The sequence below is a fragment of the Acanthopagrus latus genome, chromosome 4 (genome assembly GCF_904848185.1).
Source record: "Acanthopagrus latus isolate v.2019 chromosome 4, fAcaLat1.1, whole genome shotgun sequence".
NCBI classification, from domain to species: domain Eukaryota; kingdom Metazoa; phylum Chordata; class Actinopteri; order Spariformes; family Sparidae; genus Acanthopagrus; species Acanthopagrus latus.
The window spans coordinates 9,299,949-9,321,419 of NC_051042.1; the positions used below are offsets into that span (position 1 = coordinate 9,299,949).

Here is a 21,471-nt window from a genome sequence, read left to right on the forward strand (position 1 = left end):
TCTACAACAGAAGGATGTCATACATACAGTGTTTACATTAAAAAGTGTTTATATATCGCAAAGAATGCAGTTCAAGTGGAGGTTAATGGGCACATTAAATGTCGCCACACTGAACACAGATACTCATTTTAATCTCAGTCTGTCTTGACAGGTGGACTTTAGTTGCAAACTATCCTTTTTGTTTATTAATGTTTAATTCATTTGACAGGCACAAGTACATACAATGAGAATTAACAACTTTTTCCTTTCCAAAAACAACAACCACTTATCCCCTCCTCCCCCCTCCCAGTCCTACATGATCTTGTTACTGACCAGAACAAGTGAGAAGTAGTACACATCCTTCCTTTTTTACTGTAAGCAGATAAACAAATAAATAAGTACACAGAAAATAACAATATACACAGAAGTAGCATTGTCAGTGAGTTAGAATGAGGCAGCGAGGGAAATGAAATGTGGTGACAGGTTAATTGTCAGAGGTGAGCATTTCAATTGTCCTGTAGTTTAATTATGTAACTAATAATACAGCCCCAAACAGGTGTTCCCCTCAGATTATATTTAATTTTCTCCAGGTCTAAGTACAGTATGAGGTCCTTAAGCCACAGGGAGGCTCTGGGGGCAAACGGTGACTTCCATTCCCACAAAATTCTTCAATGTGATAATTAGGATGCAAAGGCTACTAAAATCTTTAAAATTCTTCCTAATTGTTTGAGGCTTTGTTAATACTCCAGAAATGGCCAATTCTGCAATAGGTGTCAACTTCATATTCAGTGCTTCTGCAAGATGTTTAAAAATAGCTGTCCAGTAATCTTGCAGATGGGGACAGGACCAAAACATGTGTGCCATGTTTGCTGGTGTCATGTGACATCTGTTGCAAACATCTGATATTGGAATACATTTTGGAGAGTTTGAAATTGGTAAAGTAAATATGGACAACCTTAAATTGTATAAAATTAAGCCTGGAGCAAGATGTACTGTTATTTACTCAAGTCAATGCAGAATCTCAGTCACTGTAATCTAAAACTCTGCTAAATTCTACTTCCCAATCTTTGCTGATTTTATCAATTGATGTCTCTCTAAAATGGGAGATTAAGGTGTAAATTTTTGATTTAAGGCCTTTCTGATTTGTGGGAATGTCCAAAATTAAGTCAGTTGCTGAGTTAGTTGGAATATTGGGGAGAGAGACGCTATTTGATTTAACAAAGTTAGTATCGTTATAGGGGAGAATTTGGAAGGTTAAATTTCCCACATAGTTCACTTAACATAGCGAAGATTATTAATGCAATGCAATGCAATGCAATGCAATGCAATTCAATTCAATTCAATTCAATTCAATTCAATTCAATTCAATTCAAACAACTTTATTTATCCCCGCAGGGCAATTCTGTTTGCAGCCTCAGCCACATAGAAACAAAGAAACAACAACAACAACAACAACAAAACATACAGCATCCACTCTGTCAGTACCACAGGTTAGCATGGGCAACTGGAGCTAGCAGAAAGTAACAATAGAAAATAAATAATGAATAAATATACACATTAAGGCTCTCAGGTTTACAATGCTTGGCCTGTGTTCATTAGCTGTCAGCAGCATTTAAAAAACTTGATGGCCGAAGGAATAAATTAATTTGCAAATCAGTTTGTCTGCCTCAGGGCGGCGTTACCTGCCCCCCTGAGAACAGATTTGCAAATTCATTTATTCCTTCGGCCATCAAACAGTGGCATCAACCAGAATTCCTGACTCAGGATGTGGTCAGGATGACTAATGACCTTTCTGGCATTCTGGATATCTTGTTTTCCAGATAGAGCTTAAGTCTGTTAGCTGGGCTCCAATGATCTTGTAACAAACTTGGGAAACTTGGGAAGGCCTGCGGCTCTCAGTATACATAATACATAACAAAGGAGAAAGGACACATCCCTGTGGAGAGCCTGTGTTTGAAGTGATGGAGGTGGATATCTGACCATTCACAAATACTCACTGAATTATGTCTGTTAAGCAATTTAAGAGCAACAATGAAATATGATCAGGTGGATCAAAGTAAGAAGCAAGACATTCAATTAAATTATCAGGCTGCATCTTATTAAAAGCTGAGGAAAAATCTGCAAATAAAAGCCTAGCATGTGCACTTTTTCAAGGTGCTTGTATAACCTGTCTAAGATATAAAATCTTAACATCTTCCACACCTTTCCCAGGCTGATACGCAAATTGTAGTGGATCAAGTTGGCCATTTATAAGGGAGACAATTCATCCTTCAATATTTTCTCAAGAACCTTCATTTAAAGAGAGATGGGACCTTAGTAATAAGGTTAATGATGCCTCCGGATTTTGAGGCAGTGCTCCCCTATCCAGAGAGTCATTGAACATGTCTAAAAGGAGAGGGATTCATTTATCAGCAATTAAAAAAAAAGACTATATAAAACAAGATAATATATAAATGTATATAGGATTAGTTTAATTGAATTTGCTATTTCACACATTTCTAAGGGTCGATCCATTTCACTCATCTGAGTAGAAGATATAGGTGGAAATTTCAGGTTATCCATGAAACTCATCATGTTTGTTTTGTCGGTTGGGGATTGTGAAGTATATAGTTCAGAGTAAAATGTTTTAAAGGTTTCATTTATGACAGATTACATTACTGTAAGTTCACCTGAAGGGGTTCTAACCTGTTTAATTTGCTGGGATACTGATTGACTTTTGATTTGGCATGACAGATGGTGTGCTGCCTTCTCACCATGCTCATAAAGCAATCCACATGATCATAAGAGAGATTTTTCAGTGTCTTGTGTTGACAGTAAGTTGTAGTTCGTTTGAAGTCTCTCCTCATTTAATTCACAGGATGGAGATACTGATAATTTTCTGTCCAATTCTCTTATGCTTTCCATGAGCTGTTCCTGTCTCTGTTTTTTCAGTTTATTTAGTATCACAGAATAAGATATAAAATTTCCTTGGACTACCACCTTTAATGCCTCCCAAAATAGAGATGAGATTAGACTTGTTAGTAATAAGAAAATCATCAATTACTTCTGAGATTGTTTTGCAGAACCCATCATCATTCAGCAATGTGCAATTTAGCCTCCATGGAGGGCGTGTTTTTTGTAAAAGTGTAAACGAAAGGTCGAGTAGCAATGGAGCATGGGCAGATACCACTGTTGTTGAATATTTTATGTTACGACAACAGGAAGAAAATAATTATCAGTGTAAAAGTAATCAATTCTTGAGAATGTTTTATGGACCTGAGAGTAAATAGAAAATTGTTTTTATCAGGATAGAGAAAGCACCATGGGTCCACACCTCCTATTTGATCCATAAATTCTGAAATTGCTTTGGCTACTTTAGAAGGAGGATCCTGCCTTGGGCAGGATTTGTCTAACAAAGGGTCTATTGTACAATTATTGTCATCCCCTAAGATCAAGTGATGGGAACTTAGATCTGGTAAAAGCGATTTTACTTTCCTAATAAATGCCTGATCATCCCAATTGGGTGCATAGAGATTGACAAGAACAACGGGTACATTATTAAAGGAGCCTGAGACTACAACAAACTGGCCTTGGTGGTCATCTATAACATTTGTTGGGCTAAACCACATTTTTTTATGAATTAAAATCGCTGTACCCCTTTCTTCAAATGCATCTCCTGTAAAAAAGCAATTTCCATTTTAAGATGCTTTAACTGGGAAAATACTCTACCCCTTTTAACTGGGTTGTGGATGCCTTTAACATTCCAAGAGACAAATCTCAGACAAGATACCCCTTTTTTGTAGTATTAGCCATAATCAAACTTTTTATGTATATGGTGAGAAGAAACACTGCTCTGTAGACGGAAGTTATGTTAAAAACACAGACAATAATGAAAATAAAAGCAAATATGTAGGACCTGCCACCCCAATTCGCAAAACAAAAACCCCCAGAACAGATAAACACACCTAATCCTCTCTAAGCTTGTCCTTAGAACAAGAACTAACAGCGGGACTCCATAAACTCTGTTACATCTGTATGACATAAATCTGTGAACTAATCACTCACTGAGCAGACAGGGCTCCTATATCTGCGAATGTGTCTACAATGCATAGTAGGTGCAAAATAAAAGGATATAGCTGGGGGCAGCAGTTCATCCATATCAGTATCCAAGTTGAAAAAGAATAACATAAGTAGCCCCTGGTAACTACATCATGTTTAACATTAGTGCCACTAAGTGTCCATAACCTTTAATGTGCACCAAGTCCAGATATAGCAGGTGTCCTCAATAAGATGCTTTTACTTGTCGGTGGAAGCAATGCGCCCGACAAAAATGAGCTTTTTGTGGAGAGTCAAAGTAAAAGTTCTCATTCCAGAATGATACCTGGAGACAGGCAGGATGCAGTGGGTGGAATTTAATTCCTTTCAGATAAAGAGAGTTTTTGATGGCGTTATATGCAGCCCGTTTTTTAGTCAGAGCAGTGCTGATGTCTGGATACACTCTCAGCTTGGAGCTGCGGTAATCCATCTTGTGTTGGCTGGCCCATCTGAGGACTTTTTTTTTCTCAAGGAAATGGAGGAATTTAACGATAAAGGTCCCCAGTTTCCCCACGCTGACCCCCACGGGAGCTCTATCTCCAGAAGGCTGCTGAAAACATCAGGGCCCGTCACCATCTTTAGCAGGTCCTTAACAAACTTTGTTGGGTCTTGGTCCTTCTTGCTCCCTTTGGATATGTTGATAATCCTCAAGTTAGAGCACCTAGACCGGATTCTTGAGGTCATCCACTCATTCCAGGAGCACCATGGCTTGGGACTGCAAGGATTTAACAACAGCTTCCATCTCGGTGAGTTTCTCGAAGTTTTCACCCGCTAAAACTTCAGTTTTAATGAGATGGTTGTTGAATGACGACACCTGCTGTCCTAAAGAATCGACCAACTGCTTCATGGATCCAGCTGACTGTTAGGGTTAGGGTTAGAAGCTATCACGCTGTTTGTTAAATAAAGCCTCAAGGTTGATCTTGGTGACTGGGTCGCAGTGTTCCCCGCTGTCAGCTCAACTGAACCCCCGGGTCTGAACGCTCTGAAGCGGTGACCATGCTTGCTAGCTTAGCCAAAATGCTCACCGCCTGAGTTGCTGCTGTTGATTGATGTTTAGACTTTGAGCTGCTCATTACGTCGCAGTACACTTTCCCACATAAAAGACCAGTAGTGTGTGAGTCAGCCCGAGGAAAAGCACTGTTAATTTGGTAGACTGGTAAAGTAAAAGAAAAGTTCAGCCGGAGCTCCCTGCTCACACGTCTGCACTCTACCTCATCAAACTGGTAGTCCTGTAGTTGCAAACTATTCTAACTACAACTCACACATTGATCAGTTTATGGTCAAATATGTATAGTAATAGTAATAGTAAGTAAGTAAGTATAGTAATTTTGGTGACATTTTCATTTCTGCAATAATTCAAAATCAATTTGCACCAGGAACCAGGGTGATGCTAATGTCTGGAATAGACCACAAAAAAGCTCATCACTGCTGCACTCTATAGAGGCCAGCGTCTGGGAGAGTAATAAACTTTGAATATTTCTTGGACACAGTTGTAATATGTTGAAATGAAAGTAGTAATTTTGAGAGAAAATGTAAAACCCAATAATTTAATTACTTCACCAATAATGTAATAAATATCCTGACTGATACTGTACATACATTTTTATCAATAATGTAATACCTTATTACATTATTGTAATACCTTATTACATTATTGGGAATTTATTACATTTTCATGAGGGTCTTTTTTTCAAAACTGATAATGTAATACTTGAGAGATGATGATATATATGTTAATTTTCAGTCCAGAGTTCTACATTTTGTGTTTTAAGAATCTAAGAGTGTCATATTGAGTGATTCTGCTGTCCTAACATTGGTTGGGAGTACTTTCCACCACTGAGGTGTCAAAACAGAGAAGAGTTGCGACTTTGCTGAGCGGCCTTTGATTGCTCTCAGTGATGGTGGTACCAGTCGGCCAGCTGACGTAGATTAGTGAAGTGCTCTTGCTGGGGCATGTGATCTGACCAGTGTTTGGAGGTAGACATGTGCAGTTCTGTTGACGGCCTTGAAGGCCAATGCCATCATCTTGAATCGGATGTGGGCCACAACAGGAAGCCAGTGGAGGTCATGGAGGAGGGGGGTCACATGGGAGAATTTGGGAAGATTGTAAACAAGGCATGTTCTGGATGTACTGCAGTGGTTTAGTCACAGAGGCTGGGAGTCCAGTCTAGAGGGAGTTGCAGTAGTCCAGGCGGGAGATGACCAGCAATTGGACCAGGAGTTGCACTGCATCTTTTGTGAGGAAAGAGTTGAGCCTGTGGATGTTGTAAAGGGCAAAGCTGCAGGATCGGGCCACAGCATTGATGTTGGGGGTGCAGTACTGTCTGTTGTTGAGGATTACACCCAGGTTCCTCACCACCGCTGAAGGCAATACCATGACATGTGAGGGCAGTCTTTCCCCGTGATGAAGAGGAGTTCAGTTTTACTAAGGATGAGTTTGAGGTGATGCACAGCTGTCCAAGTGAAGATGTCTCCGAAACATCCCGAGATGTGCATTTCCACGTGATTGTTGGAGGAGGATGGGAGAAAAGACAGGAACAGTTGGGTGTTGTCTGCATAACAGTGGTAAGAGAATTCATGTGATGTGATAAAAGAGCCTAGTGATCTAGTGTATAGTGAAAACAGAAGCGGTTCTAATACTGAGCCTTGAGGCATAGCCATTCCCAGAAGGCAGGGTTTGGAAAAGGAGCCATTCCATGTGACCTGAAAGGTGCAATTTCTTAGGTATGATGTGAACCAGGTTAGAGCAGAGTCAGCAATGCCAAGTTCAGCCAGAGTGGAGAGGAGGATTTGGTGGTTGACTGTGTCAAGTGCAGAGGATAAGTCGAGGAGAATGAGGACTGACGAGTTGGACAAGGCTCTGGCGGCACCAAGCAACGAAGTCATTGTGAGGACGGCCATCTCAGTGGAGTAACCAGTCCTGAAACATGACTGATTGGGGTCAAGGATGTAATTTTCTGAAAGATAGGAGGACAGTTGGTTGTAGACTGCACATTCCAGTCATTTAGAGAGGAATGAAAGAAGAGACACAGGTCTGTAGTTTCGAATGTCAGCTGAGTCTAGGGCAGGTTTCTTTTGGAGTGGCTTTACTGTGGCTGTCTTGAAAGGAGCTGGAACAATGCCTGAAGTGAGGGAGGAGTTGATCAGAGAGGTGAGGGATGGCAGGATGTCGTGAGAGATGAATTGTAGAAGGGAGGAGGGAATCTGGTCAAGGGAAAATGTGGTGGCACAGTTAGACATCACTAGTGTGTGAACATCTTCAGAGGAGAGAGCTCTGAAGCAGTTAAGGGCAATGGAGTTGACGGTCAGGGGAAGGTGCTTTCTGAATGGGCACAGGAGTAAACGAGGAATTGATTTGCTTTTGCTTTCTTTGTAAAGTAAGCTGTAAAGAAGAGTTTCCTGGGTTTGGAGGCAGAGGAGTTGATCTTTGACAGGTAGAAGGCAGATTTGACTGCTGATATCGTTGAGGTCTAGTCAGAGACAAGGTGGTGGTAATGGGAAAGGTCATCAGGATAATGTGATTTTCTCCATTTTCTCTCTGCGATTCGTAGCACCGATCTATTGGTTCGCACAGATTCAGACAGCCAGAGAGGATTGTGCCGGTCGGGAGGAGAGTGGACAAAGACTGTCTAAAGAGGAGAGGGAGGATAGCAGAGTGGAGGAGCCTTCCTCAGTAGACGATAGAGAAAACTGGTCTGTAGATGGTAATGACAAAAGAACAGTAGAGGAGAGAGCAGAGGGAGAGAGGGATTTCAGATTGTGGCAGATGGTGACCGTGTGAGGTTTTGGGGGTGAGGGAGGTGGTGAATTTTAAGGGTAGAGAGAAAGTGACATTATGATAGTCAGACGCAGTGAGTAGGGTAACAGAGAGTGCTGACTTATGAAGACAGTATCGAGTTGGTTCCCGGCTTGGTGGGTCGGTGGAGAGGGGAAGAGTGTAAGGTCAAATGTGGAGAAGTTGATGAATTCAGGTGAGCGCAGCTTCTCTGCAGGGATGTTGAAGTCACCCAGGACAACAAATGGAGTGCCATTGTCAGGGGAGCAGCTCAGGAGAGAGTCCATCTCATCAAAGAAGTCACAGACAAGACCAGAAGGGCAATAGATCACCACGTTGTTGAGTTTGAAAGGAAGTGTGACAGAGACAGTGTGGAATTCAAGAGCAGATCTGGAAAGGTGGTCCAGGGGAAAGATCTGGTAGGACCACATGGGGGAAAGGAGGAGGCCAGTTCCTCCTCCTTGACCTGTTTGTCTCGGGGAGTGTGACAAGGAGTAGGCAGGTGAGAGAGCAGCTGGAGTTGCAGTGTTTTCTGGGATGATCCAGGTCTCCGTAAGGGCCAGGAAGTGGACAGTCTGCAGGGAGGCCTAGGGTGAAATGGTGTCTGCCTTCTTTACTGCAGACTGGCAGTTCCGTAGCCCCCCCAATACATCACATTCAGTACTGGTGGAGAATGTTGGATAGCAGAGATTGGCTGGGTTATAGCCTGGAGCAATGTGTCTCTGGTGAAATATTATCCGTATTGATGTCCTGACGGTGATTGATTGACTGTGAAGTTCATGGCTACTTTGACTTCCTCGACAGACTCTCACAGAGAGACTCCCTAAGTCTCTGTTCACCAGTCTTCATTCAGCTGGCCCGATGCTGCAGCTGAGGCTGTAGTGACTAGCCCTTACATGCTAGTGGACGCTGACAGCAGCCGGTCCTCTAGAGGCTGGACAGACTTCACAGCTGACTCTTTGTTGAGAAGATAAAAGCGAGCATTGAATGTGCTCAGCTCATCTGGCAATGCATTGCCTACCACATTTCTTTGCTTCTGGTTTAGAGGTCCCTCTCCCTTCTCTGCTCATACCGCCTCTGTGGTTCCTTGATCCCAGCTTTCAGTCTTGTGCTCCTCTGTGGTTCCTTGATCGCAGTTTTCAGTCTTGTGCTGACTGTGTGGTATGCTTCCTTGTCACCTGACCAAAAGGCAACTTTTTTGACTCTCACCTCTCAATTCATCCAGGTTTTCTGATTGGGGAAATATTTTGTCTTTCTGAATGCCAAATCATTAACACATTTGTTGACGTAGTGATATCATTCTAAATCAAATCAAATCAAATCAAATCAAATCAAATCAATTGTATTTGTATTGCCCAAAATCGCAATCACATTGCCTCAATGGGCTTTACAATCTGTACACTGAGCAACATCCTCTGTCCATAGACCCTTTTAACAGGGTAGAAAAAAAAAACAATAGAAGAAACCTCAGGAAGAGCCACAGAGGAGGGATCCCTCTTCCAGGACAGACAGACATGCTCTCCTGGGTTGCAGCATTTCTGAACATGTGCCAGTCATAAGGACCGTCTTGTAGGGCTGCTGTAGCTTTATCTGTTCACACTTAATCAGTTTACCTGAAGGTCTGACACTCTATTACAGCTGGGGGATGTAGGCAGAGGAAGCAGGGGAATAAGGTCCAATGGGCCAAAATGAGGACAGAGGATGGCTTTGTGGCTCTAAGAAATATTTGTCTAATTAAGATTAAGATATATTTTTTTTCCTGGGGTAAAACAGTTTACACCAGACATTAGTATGTGTCCTGGGTAATCCTACACAAGTGGACAGTGCTAGAATACAACGAGATACAAGTTTAAACTACCACCAAGATGCTCTGTGATCTGACCACTCAAACCATTTGTTAAGTCACCTGGGATGCATGTGACCACATACCTTTAGCATTGTTAATGTAATGTATCCTGATGTGTCCATTGTCAAGGACCTCATCAATGCAGGAGGTGGTGGTTGTTAGGGTGAAAGGATGTCAACATGTGTCCTGGGCCACGTTCAGGTACGTCACTGTGCAGGTAAAAGGATCAAGAAGCCCAACTGAATCAAATTGCAGCAGCTTATAACACTCCCATTTGTGTTCCTTTTGTTCCCTTTAGAGATCCATCAAACAAAAAAGTGACATCAACCTGCACCGTTCTCCATGTTGTTCAGTTTTTTACTTTGACATTTTCACTTCCTGTGTCCCAAGTTTTCCACTAGGTTTTCAGCTCTCCAGAGTTTGTGCTCCATTTACAACGATTTATGCCTGTACTTTGGCAGCTGCCTATTCAGTCAGATCACTACATCTTCATACAAACACTTACCAAGTGTAGATGTCATGGTAGGATGCTAGTGTTAATATTTTCATAACTGCGTTTGTCATATGCATCTTGGATATATTGCCTTCCTCATTGGATTTTGGGAAACCATCAATCCATTGGTCTGTTAAGGAATCACTGTCTTGCTCTCGAATACGCGTCTGCAAATGGCCTCATATCAGCTCTAAATGCCACTCCATACGCTCTTCAACAACTTCAACAGTATGTTAAGTAATCCATATCTTCCCTTGATAACTGTGCAACTTCCAGTAATTCTTTCCAAGTCTCTGTGCATTTGTGCGTGTATTTACGTGCGTGTGTGTGCTCTCCTATTTGGCCAGAACCATGCATCAGGATGCAGGTTGGTGTGTCATCAGATTTCCTGTTTTCACCGTTTTGGAGAGATTTATGGCAATGTGTGTGTGCTTGTTTATAATATGACATCATTCCTATTTCTTAATGTCCTGGTTGTCCCAGTAACTAAAATAACGTATTCAAAGGTCAATACAGGTCACATAGTCCGGCTAGATTCTCAATAGTCGCATTAGGTCCTTCATTAAACAGTCATATAAAACTGGGGCTGGTAATTCTGTTCAGAAGTCTATGCAGCACACTGCTGGAGCTGTGGTAGAGTAAGCTTAATGTTTACAGACCAGAATGGCAGAGAAAGTACAGCCGCACTTTTGATTAGTTATCAATATATGTGAACCTTTTCTATAGTTGTCACGTCAAATAATCGCTTGCCACCCAACAGTCCTGTGTTTTTTGAAAGAATCAATAAAATGTTTATGCTCCAAAAACAGATTTAAATGTATGTCCTGTAAACACATTGAAATGTACCTTTATCTCCTGTAAAGTCGTTTTATTCTCCATCCTTTCTCAGTTATTAGTCATCTTTATAATTTACACAGAGATGATGACTTTCTAATCAAGCTGGGCAAGTAAATGTGTAAAGTAGGAAGTATTCTCTACGCTGGAAGTCTTCACTTAAACCAAGTACTCCATGTGTACAACAAAAAGTTGAGTAAATACAGCTTATACGCACTACTGTCAAAATGCATAGTAAAAATAATCATAACGTGAACCTATTTAAAAAGGAATCTAAAAGTGAAATGTCCTAACCCCCCCAAAAAGTGGAGTTGGTAAATATGAAATGACTGTAAATGGCACAATTCTGATGTGACAGAGACTATTTCTGGTTGTTTTTTAGGTATATTTGTCACTGCATAAATACTGTGGCAAGAAAAAATATGTGAACCTTTTGGAATTTCATTTAATTGCTGAATACATTTGTCATAAAATGTGATCTGATCTGAATTCAGGGTGTCAAACTCTATCGCACAGGGGGCCAAAACTCAAAGCACACAAAGCCGAACAGGATAAACATTAATTGAACAGACTAAAACTAAACATTTTTCGAACATTAATATGAATTGAAACAGACAGGTTACAGTATCATTCCAAAATAAATAAACTTAAACTTAAAATATTTTAAGTATAATATATAAATATATGTAATATATAAATATATATAATATGTTTTCCCAATCAACCAACCCAATCAGCAACCGTATGTTTGCTAAGGCTTACATTTGCAAATGCCTGCTTTTATCTGGACGCATGACGTCGCACACTTTCATCTTGCAGCTCTTCAGAAACTCTCCCTCGGTAAATGGACGGGCTAATTTGGCAATCTCCTCCACCACAATAAAACTTGCTTTCACAGCAGCTTCACTTTGTGATTTTGATTTGGTGAAAAAACGTCTGCTGTGATGTCAGATTCCTCTTCAACTCCTCTACCTTCTGTAGCTTCTGCTCTGCATGCAGGTTTTATAACTTGTCCTCGTGTTTTGTCTTGTAGTGCCGTCTTAGATTATACTCCTTTATTACAGCCACATTACCGCTGCAAATGAGACACATGGGTTTATTGGCAGTGTCAGTAAACATTTTTTGTTTTTCATTTATCTATTTAAAGGACAGGGCACATTAATAAACATTTATGTAGATGTGCCAGTGTTAACCAGCAGGCTAATTTTCAACTGTAGTCCTTTGGGAAGATATTAAGCTAGGCACAGGGTGACTAAAAAATAAAAATGTATTAAAGAATACACACAGCATCAAATAATAACAGTATAATATGATGCCAAAAGACTGGCTCCATTAAAACATTAAAACATATAAACATACATCCATTCATAAAAACCACCATGGGTACAGGACAGCTACAATAATACATAGCAGACAAACATTCAGATTAAATACTATCAAAGATGTTCACATTTTTGATTGCTCAAAAGCAAGTCTTTAAGACGGTGGGTGAATGTATGGTGGGAGGTGCAATTTGTAATCTCCACTGGCAATTGGTTCCATAATTTAGATGCTCGTACAGAGAAACATAATTGACCAAAGGAGCTGGTTGGAGGGTGCACAGACCTTTTAGTTGCATGTCATGTTGTGGTGTATGATATGGAGATATGTTTGTCTGAATTCCTGTGTCCAGTGGCGCTATCGATATGACACAGTATTGATGCATAGAGGTATTCAGGGTGACATCGTATACGTGTGTGATGAATTTGGTGTACATGGGAAATTGTATGTTGAAGTTATATGGACTTCATGCTTTATGGCGAAACATGAAAATGGATTGGACCATGACACCCACCATGTTTGATGTAGGAGAAAGCTTTTGATAACTTTGTTGTTCAAGGTCTGATGAGTTCGTTGAAGTACAAGGCATGTAAATGGATCAAAATGGGGGTTAAATGGAAGCTTTGAATCAAAATAACTGACGTCTTGTTGGATTGACTCTTTTGTTTTTTGTGTGTCTGGATTTTGCACAGAACCTCAGGAGCTCATGAGGAATTAGCAATCTGAGTTTCATGTTAGTCGGACACACCAATGTGGAGATATGCAAGACTTCCTATTTTAAGCAAAATGTACAGAAAGTTGTTAATTAATAATTTGAGTATTGTTTGAATTATCAAAATTATTTCAATAACTTTTTGTCAGGAGAGTCCACAGATGCTATGTGCAAAGTTTCCTGGCAATCAGTGAAATCGCCTGGGAGGAGTTCAGAAAAGTAGGTTTGCGACATTTGGTGAATTCTGCAGGAAAAAAAAAAAAACGTAGGTGGAAATGGCCGTGGCCTATATCACGAGATTCGGCACAATTCACTGAACGCGTCCATATAAGGTTTTTGAATGTCCCTTTATTAACTATAGCACCGTCTAGTGGTTTAAGTTCGACAATAGACAATAGATTATAAATATATTCAGCAGGTGTGAGCTAAATTTCAAGTTTGGTGAGTTTTGGTGTATCTTCAAGCAGTGAAAAATGTGATCATTTGAGACAAGACCTGTTCGGGCCCTAATAATAACAGTTGTGTGGCATGTCTCCTCTTTGCAGTTAGCTGGCAGTAGCAGCGAGTCAGTGAACGAGTTAATGGAGACAATGACACGTAACGTTATGCCGATTTTATTGTTCATAACTGATGTAAAACCTTTAATAATTACATAGTTTAGCACTATTAATAAATAGACTCTTACAGTAGACATTGCTATTAGATTATTATGTTAAATGAGACAGCATACGGGGAGGAGGTCCAGAGGCTCGCAGCCTAGTGCTCAGCAAATAACCTCCTGCTGAATGCCAGCAAAACAAAGGAGATGGTGATTGACTGGAGGAGGAAGAGAGCTGACCCTGCGCCACTACACATAGAGGGTGACTGTGTGGAGAGAGTCTCTTCTTTTAAGTTTCTTGGGGTGCATGTGGCGAACAACCTAACGTGGTCCACCAACACATCAGCAGTAGTCAGAAAGGCCCAGCAGAGGCAACACTTCCTAAGACTGCTGAGGAAATGTGACGTGAATGTGCACCTACTGCGTTCCTTCTACCATTCCACCATAGAGAGTGTGTTAACATACACAAAATGTAGACTTACATTTAGATATCACTGTAATGTAATGTACAATTACAGCACAGCTTTCACACAGTATGTCATAGCTTTTCATATTTATGCTGACATGTTAATCTCAAATAAGATGTTTATTTCGGAGACTGATGACCCATTGCAGTGCAACTCTGAAGGACGAAAGAAGACTACTACAAGTACAGTAGAGCCATTGGGTATTTTGTGACATTGTTACACTGGGCAGATACCTTACATTAAGGATCAATAGTTAGTGTTGCAGATGCAGCCCTTGCCACTGAGACTGCTGTGAAGACAATGGAAACACATTGTACAAGTAGTGTTTCTTTTAGGGTTTCAACACACTTTCAAACACTCACTGTCATGTCTTGCTTCACCATGTGTTTATTTCATGGGGTGGTTTCAAATGGATCACCGGAAGGTTGTCAGATTGATCCTATGGGCTGCTGCCTTTGTGTTCTTGAGCAAGCACATAACTGGTGCCCCAGGAGGAGTGCCCCTGTAGTTGGTTCACTACTAGTTGCTCTGGATAATAGTATCTGCCGAATCATAATAAATCACATATTTCTTATTTGCAGCAAGTATACACAAGCTGTATGCTCCTATTGTAATTGAGGATGATGAGGACAACAGTCAAGATTGTGATGTTATACCCATATGCACTGACCCTGCAGAAACAGCCAAGTAAGTATTTATGGCTGCAATCTTGTGAATTTTGTGTCTTATTAGAGGTAATCACTTTTTTATTACCATCATGAAATCAAAAACAGAATATCTTTAAACTCACACATCAGCGCTTTTGGACATGGCAGCCTATTTGCTATAACACGTTTACTGAAAAACCTACACCAGTATAAATAATTTGAAAAAATGGACATCTTAGTGAATTAAGAGACATCTTGTGTAATGGAGTTCAGCATGAAGTTCAGACTACTTTTTGACAAGGTAATTTAACTTTTTTGTGGAAAAACCAGGTCAGATGCAAAACATTCTGAAGTACTCTATAATGGATAATGGATTGCATTTTTCCACTCTTTTCTGTTGATTGTAAAAATGAATTTGATAAAACATATTCCTTAGTATCCATGAAAAGTGTATTTTATATACTTCTCCATTCTGTTCTGTTCTGAGGAAGGAATAGACACTGGACATCCTAAAAGAGAATTTCTTCTAATGAGCCAGTTGCAGTCTCGACCCAAGGACCCCCGGAGAGTCGGTACTTGGTGTACAATGCCACAGGTTTGTTGTTAGGCCTGGACCTTGAATAGTTTGATGTTAGCCAGCAAACAATGCTGGATTCAAATTTTCAAGTGCTTTACTTTCTTATTCCTTGAGATAGTGAATTTATATTTGTTATGTGATGTACTGTAGCTACGTACTGTAGTACGTCCACCCTGTGCATCCCCCCAGCAATCAGAGAGAATGAGTATTTCTTGGCAAGGAGGATGATAGCTATGTCCGTAGTTCATGGAGGACCAGGCCCACATTTTCTCTCTATGGACCTGGTGAAACATATTGTTGGACAACCTGGTTTCTGTGCAAATGTGAAGGATGTGACAGATGATGAGATAGGGAGAGCTCTTAATGAGGTATGACAAAGAGACTACACTGGTCATTGTCATAAATGTATTGTTTATTGTAATCCTCACAAGTGCAGTACTTCTTGCTGAGTTTACCGTAGAGGCCCTTATGTTAATATCTGTGCAGAAACACTATAATGCTCAAAGATTAAGTATGCATCACTAAAAACATTGAAACCACATTCCTCTTTATGTAACTACATTTTATTTTCTCTCTCGATCACTATCTCTCTCTATATCTATACATATTTCAGACCAGCTTGTTCGTCTTTTCTGACAAATCTGGCAATGATATCAAATGTTTGATGCCTCGAAATATGAGCTGGGACCCTATTTCTAATGTTGCTTAAGTTTGGTGCTGTTTGAGCATTATTTGTGGCTTTTTGATGGTGGTTTTATACTTGGACCAATTTAATATTTACTTTTTGTGGTTGTGTTTTTGTCAGTGTCGTTTCTTTTTTTTGGTTGTGTTTTTCTTTTTGTTGTTGTCGTTTTCCCTTCAGGGCCACCGTAATCTTTCCTAAAAGCATTATAGCCAGGAATATGTAGGGCTGAGGATTGGGAGTTTTTGTTCAGCGAGTTTCTGACAAACTTAAGAAGTCCAGCTTAGAGTCCGCTAGAATAATGTTTTATCTCATCACTTTTAGGAACAAAACTGTGGATATTCAAGTGACCCCCCCAGACCACTGGGTTTTGCTTGAGGGTCCCACAGCACTTTAGCATTGTTCACTGTTTGAAAAAGGTTGAATTTTTGCAATTTTTTAATTGCTGGATTTAGTCCTGCGGCTTTCTATTGAGTGACGCTGACTCCTGTTCAAAGAGGAGTCTTGATTGGCCCACACTTACCTGGACCATCGTAGAGAGTGTTGACAGGAAGAATGGAGTTTGTTGGTTTGAGATCAACTGGTTGTGTGTGGGTCTGCAATTAACAATTATTTTTTCGATTTGTGGATTAGTCCCCGATTTTTTTGGCAGCATCTGTTTGAACTTTTGTTTTACCGCATATTCTCAAAGCAAATTAATAACCCATGAAACAGGCATTTGAAAACATAGTATTTGGAAACACAACTGGATTTTTAATATAACAATTTAACTAATTACTAATTATTGCAGTTTTAATTGATTACATATCTTATAAATGAATTATTATTATGTTATAAATCATTGCATTAAGTGCAGGATTACTATTAAGTGTTTCATCCAATTTACATTATTACTGTTTTGTACTGATTTAATGTCCTATACATGAATTATTACTGATATTGTTGCTGTCAGACAAAAACCTCTTATTTGCAAATTTGACTTATTTTTTCATAATCGATTTTACTGGCCACCCTTCACATCTGTACATATTATTAGCCAATGAATGTTTTAAAAGAGTTTGTGTCCAGCTAGCCTCTTGTCTGATGATACATGGAGGAGCATGGGCTTTGTTTTAAAGGGTTAGGGTTAGGGGTTAGGGGTTAGGGGTTAGGGTTATGTTTTAAATTCTTTCGCAACAATTCTTATTCGTTCTGTTTACATGTTTTTGTGCACAATGCCTGGGGATGTTAGGGCTGGGCAATATGTCAGTAGCATGCTTAAGCGGAAGCAGGAAGTGTGGAGACCATAAAACAGTCAGTGGCAAAAGAGAAATAATTTTTTGATCCTTTTTTATTTTTCTAGAATGACACATTTTTTGTCGCATCAAAATATGATTTTACATGTAAAGAAAGCAACAGTTTGTAGCAAAACACTGAAATTAAAAACAGAAGAGACTGACATAGGCATACTAAAAAAGGAAGGTTTCCTGCACACTGTCTGTCTTGCATTAAGAAGTTTAATGTTTGGTTTGAAATGTTATAACAAGGTTTACCTTTTTAATGCTAGCCAGACAGTGTGCAGGAAACCTTCCTCTTTTAGTATGAAAATACATAACTAGAAAGCAACATATGAGCTGACAATATGCACTCATAACACTTACTGTTGCTAAGGAGACTGTCATTTTGTAAGATGTGCCAATTTAGGGTGCCATGGTCCCTTGTTAAGCTTGTTGATCAGTTTTTCAATGTAAATATGTGCAATGTTAATAAGGAGCACTTTGTTGAAAGCAAAGCATTGTGATTTTTTTTTTTTTATCACTCATAGACAAAACTTGATTAGTCATTAAAACATATTGGTGTGATAATATTTCACACTTAAATGTGTTTTATTGGCAAATTAGGTTCTTTTTAATCTTACAAGAGCTTAATCTTCAAATGTGGACCAGATCTGTCCTGGATCCAGACTACATCTGTCCCAGATCTGTGCCAGATATGGGCTGTAAATGGTTGGTCTTTTGTGGATCCAGTTCAGATCTGGTCCAGATCTGTTCCAGAATTGTAAAGTGGATCTGTGCCAGATCTGGGCTAGGGAGCAAAAATTATCTGGAGTGGATCTGTTTTCAGGATTAGTACTGGATGTTGGACTACATCCGGTGCAGATCTGGCCCAAATCCATTTGCTGTCTGGGTACACTTTCAATGGTGAATACTTAGGACATTCCTGCAGGGGCGAAAATCCCATTTCATAGCTGGGGGGGACAATAAACAGTAAAATTTTAGAGAATAATTCCAGGGAGGGACAATGAATAAAAGTTGTAGCCTGTCTTTTATACAGCATCTTTTACCACAAATTGAGGCTTTAGTCTCTCTATCTCTCCAACAGGCAGGCAGAAGACCTTTCTTAGCACTGGCTGAGTACACCTGCACATGTCTAGATTTAAAACAAAATGATTTAAATCAAATGAACATGTACACATGCAATGAATAAACTAATTATCAGGCAAACATCTAAGTTAATCAGATTTCTCATAATCAGATAATTGCTTTTTTCCAGATGAAAGATATCAGATTATGCTCTTCTCTCTCTCTCTCTCTCTCTCTCTCTCTCTCTCTCTCTCTCTCTCTCTCTTGCTATCGCTCTCTCTCTCCCGCATTGTTGCACTCTTGCACTGTAAAATAAAAGAAAATGATAATTACAATAATTGCATTATACTGTATTAGTCCTTACCCCACCTGTATACAAATTCTTGTTTATTCACCCAGCAACACAAAACAATTGTATTAGGCAGAAGGAGGCAATAATACACTTTATGTGAACATATCTGACATAATACCTTTGTTCACTGTTCTAACTTCCACCACAGTCCATTAAATATCTTTACAAGAGGTAAAAGCTCCAGACAATCCCAAAACTAAAGGAAATACCTTAAAGAATAATAATAATAATAATCCAACATAAAAACATTTATCAAAAATATATATTTATTGTGCTGTCAACAAACATCTGACAACTACGCCACAAAACTGTATGTATTCTAACTCTCTATCTGTAAAACAGTTTTACAGTTAGAGAGTTAGAGTACATACAGTTTTACTAAAACTGTATGTATTCTAACTCTCGCACTCGTAATTGAGAAGGCTTTTAAACAATGCAGGATCAATGTTGCAGACAGCCTGGACCTGGCGCTTTTTGTAAATGGGATGTGTGTTGTTGTAACTTATGTAACTATGTCTGTGTGGTACCTCTTACCCCTCGAAGCACAGTGTGAGTAACAGGTTTCAGCCACAGGCTTCTGCAGCTGCTAGCTCCGCCCATTGGAAAGAGTGAGGGGTAGACTCAACCATTTCTAGAAATGGGAGGGGAGGGACTAAATCTTTAAAGATGTAAATAGCACATTATTGCGTGATTATAATGAGCACCGCTTACATTGTGCTTTCAATAAATACTACTGCATTGCTCAAAAATTATTAATTGTGTCTCAGATTATTCAGGGGCAGGGGGACAGCTATACTGGGGGACATGTCCCCTCTGTCCCCCGTGGGATTTCCACCTATGCATTCCTGGACAAACTGTACAGATGTTCCAGTTTACATTGCATTTTTTCATTTTATCTATCATGCTTTTGACTTGAAGATCCAGCCCTTTATGGTCATTTACCTTTTCCTACTTACTCTGTTTATTATTACTGTGTTTACCAAAACACACCTGGCAAGAAATGTGGTTCTGATTAGAGCACCAAGTTACATACAATATACTGTACACACAAGAAATTAAGTTGTAGGTGGTGTTTAAAAGAAAATAGGATCAATGTTCTACTTTAAATAACTTCTCATGTGCAATCCTTTGAGTTTGAAGATTCTTCTGTTCCTTGACCTGTCGCACTCCCACACATGTCCTTTCTGCCTCGACTTCCTCAGCGTGTCCTCGGCATTAACTACACTCTCATCATGGAGTCTCTAACGTGTATGAGTCCAATACAATATTCACATTCGTCACTGAATCACTAATGGCAAGAAGAGAAACAAAAAAACGTATAGGCCCACCACTAATCTTGACGTTTTAGCTTTGCCATATCTAATGTTACCATAGCCAGCTGTTGCTAGCTAACCAGCAATGAGTTACAACATTAAAATACACTTTCAAAACAATATCTGAATGCTAACAAGGCTAGTTTGACAGCAATCAGTGCTAGCAATGGGTGTTTTTTGTTTACATTCAATTTGATAATATTCAGTGTTTACTTACAGGCGAACGAGACATGAGGTCGCCACTTGGATGTTAGGTGTTAGTTGTGAGATGTTGTGATGAAAATGATACACCGATACACCTTCATCCCCACTGCATGTAAAGACTCGGCACCCTTGTCGGCAGCATTCAGTAATCGTCGGATGGTGCGCGTTCATAGTTTGGGGGATTGGCTTGAAGAGAGGCCTGACTGCAGGGGGTGGGATTTTCTGGCTGGATACTTTCAAAACTAGCCTGGGCTTGACGTTTTTTCCATCTTACCAGCCCAAGCTTTAATGATAGATAACCAATAACATGTAAAGACGCATCACACTCTACTCTGAGCTTGGTGGTTAAACAGTCCTTGCAAATGACTGCTCTGTGTGGTAGATAATAAGTGGGCTGTCTGTTACAACATTTTCATCACATTCCATGATGCCCTTATTGACACAGTCTCAAAGAAATACACTGTATTGATCATAAAATGGCACATAAGTTATGAGCTGATCAAAATGTTAATTAGCGTAGCATAACTGGAGGACAACTAATTGTTTTCATGTTATGAAGGTAAGCTCACCTCATATCATTCTTCTTGAAACTGGATGGACATTTTTGTCTTACCTCCCCATGACATTTCTTTGATTCTTGTTCCATTGCAAGGCAGGTATCTTTTTCTTTGTCCATGTGATCAGCGGCAAACATCAGTAGAGTACTGGTGTCTTGAGTAAAACACAGCTGACTGTAGACACTGTCACCTGTCTTCCAGCAGCTTCTAATTCATTGCAGACTTTTTGGTGTTTTTTGGTTGACTCTTGACCCACCTGACCACTTTTCTCTCAGCAGCAGGTGATGTGTTTTCTTCGTGCCAATGACACAACTGTGCTATGCACTTTATACAATGTCTAATCAGTCTAATGAGTGTATCAAACAAGCCCTATTAAAATGGGGTCCAGAAAAGTCATCAGCTGTTATCAATCAGAATCAGTCAGTAGAAGTTAAGAGGCCATGCTACAAAGAACATTTGATTCACACAACTTTCTATAATCAACTAAATTGATGGTTCAGTTTTCCATATGTATATTCTGACCCAGTAGATTGCTTCACATTTTCAGAAGACCTTCAATAAATCAATTATTGAACCAAACGTGGTTTGATGAAATTATTTCAAATAAAAGTAAAAATGAAAACAATTTTAAAAATGCTGTTTACAACTACACATGACGGTGCTGCACATCAACCTGAAAAGTGCAGGGTACAAGCTTCA

General features: G+C 39.7%; 1 pseudogene; it reads right to left on the bottom strand.

The window, feature by feature from the left end:
- Positions 1 to 5,982: 5,982 nt before the first annotated feature.
- On the bottom strand, positions 5,983 to 16,536 carry LOC119018034 (annotated as a pseudogene).
- Positions 16,537 to 21,471: the final 4,935 nt, after the last annotated feature.